Source organism: Macaca fascicularis, chromosome 3, assembly GCF_037993035.2.
Source record: "Macaca fascicularis isolate 582-1 chromosome 3, T2T-MFA8v1.1".
NCBI classification, from domain to species: domain Eukaryota; kingdom Metazoa; phylum Chordata; class Mammalia; order Primates; family Cercopithecidae; genus Macaca; species Macaca fascicularis.
Window position 1 is genome coordinate 97,826,272 of NC_088377.1, and position 1,976 is coordinate 97,828,247.

General features: G+C 44.7%; 1 non-coding gene across 1 annotated transcript; it reads right to left on the reverse strand.

The window, feature by feature from the left end:
* Positions 1-572: 572 nt before the first annotated feature.
* On the reverse strand, positions 573-679 carry LOC123572729 (U6 spliceosomal RNA). Its single transcript, XR_006697258.2, has one exon. It is a non-coding gene; the product is annotated as a U6 spliceosomal RNA (small nuclear RNA).
* Positions 680-1,976: the final 1,297 nt, after the last annotated feature.

The following is a 1,976-nucleotide window of genomic DNA, read 5'->3' on the forward strand; positions in this document are numbered from 1 at the left end:
GGCTGCTGAAAGGACTTTAACCACCTAAGCATCAAAACCCTCTCTGGTTAAGACTGAACAGAATAAGGATTTGGGGAAGATTGTTTGGGGCATTTAACTTAAGAATGTTGGACATTTTTTGTTTGTTTTGAGACAAGGTCTTGCTCTCTCACCCTGGCTGGAGTGCAGTGGTGTGATCAGCATTCACTGCAGCTTCAAACCACTGGGATCAAGCAGTCCTCCCACCTTAGCCTCCCAAGTAGCTGGATCCACGGGTACATGCCACCATGCCCAGCTACCTTTTATCTTTTTTTTTTAAAAAGACAGGGTCTGTCACCCAGACTGGAGTGCAGCAGTCATGGCTCACTGTAGCCTCGACCTCTCGGGCTCAGGTGATCCTCCCTCACTACAGGTGCACACCACCACACCTGGCTAATTTTTTGTATTTTTGGTGGAGACTGGGTCTTGTCATATTGCCCAGGCTGGTCTCAACCTCCTGAACTCAAGCAGTCAACTCGCCTTGGCCTCCCAAAGTGCTGGGATTACAGTTGTGAGCCACTGTGCCTGGCCTAATTTTTTTTTTTTTCTTTTTTAAAAATATGGAACGCTTCACGAATTTGCGTGTCATCCTTGTGCAGGGGCCATGCTAATCTTCTCTGTATCGTTCCAATTTTAGTATATGTGCTGCCGAAGCGAGCACTGGCCTAATTTTTTAATATTTTGTAGAGACAGGGTGTCACCATGTTGCCCAGGCTTGTTGATTCTTAATTCACAAAAATAAGGGTATTTAGTTTTGGATTTTAATTCTAGTGGAGTTTAACATGTTTGGACTTTGATTTGGAAAGAGATTTAATTATTGAATTCCAGTAAGTTTGATAATGGGAGAGGATTACATGTAGATTTGGGCATCTCTGTTGTTGGTGTTTTATTATTGGATGTTAGTGTGCTGATATGCCAGGTTAGACCATGTATTAGTTGGGGTTCTCCAGAGACGACCAATAGTATATGTATATAGATATATAAGGGGATTTGTTAGGAGAATTAGCTCATGCTATTATGGAGGCTGGGAAGCCCCAAAACAGGCCGTCTGCAAGCTGGAAACCTTGATGTGGCTAAGTCGAAGTCCAAAGACCTCAGAACTCGGGATGCTGATGATAAAATTCTCAGTCTGAGGCTGAACGCCTGAGAACCCAGGGGGCTACTGGTGTAAGTCCTGGGGTCCAGAGGTCTCCTAGAGTTGGGATCACTCTTCCTTCTCTGTCCTCAGAGGACAACTTCATCAGAACATCAGGAGTTCTGATATCCAAGGACAGAGAAGGAAGAGTTGTCCCAGCTCTAGGAGGGAGACAGACATGTTGCCTTTTCTCTGTTTTTGTTCTCTTTGGACCCTCTGTCAACTGGATGCTGGCCCACGTTGAAGGTGCATCTCACCTAGTCCACTCAGACTCACACCCTAAAGTAGTCTGGAAACACCCTCAAACACAGCCAAATAATGCTTTACTAGGTTTCTAGATATCCTTAATCCCGTTAACTTGACACCTAAAATTAGCCATCACAGACCATGTTGCAGGATCAGGAGGACCAGAGAGAGACCTTGAGGTGTATACAGGAGGATATATTTATTATTGAGTGCACTCAGACCCTGCAGACTTAACGTCCAAAGACTGGGCCCAGAACAAAGACAGCACTTGACTTTTATGCACACTTCACAAAATGGGGTGGCTAGCTTGAAGCAAGCTTACAGTGGCTTGAAAGCAGGGATACAGAGGCAGGACAAAGACAGTTAATCAAATTGTAGCAGATCGTAACTCAGGATTACACATGACCATTGCCAATCAACCCAGATATCTGTTATCTAGGTTTTGCCTAAGCATGGGCTTATCCTATAACCTTCACTGTGGTGCCCAGGTGGCCATCACTCAGGCCTGCTCAGAGGCTCATGACCTTCACTCTACTGCTTAGATAAAATAGAATATTTGATGTCACTAGTTACAGAG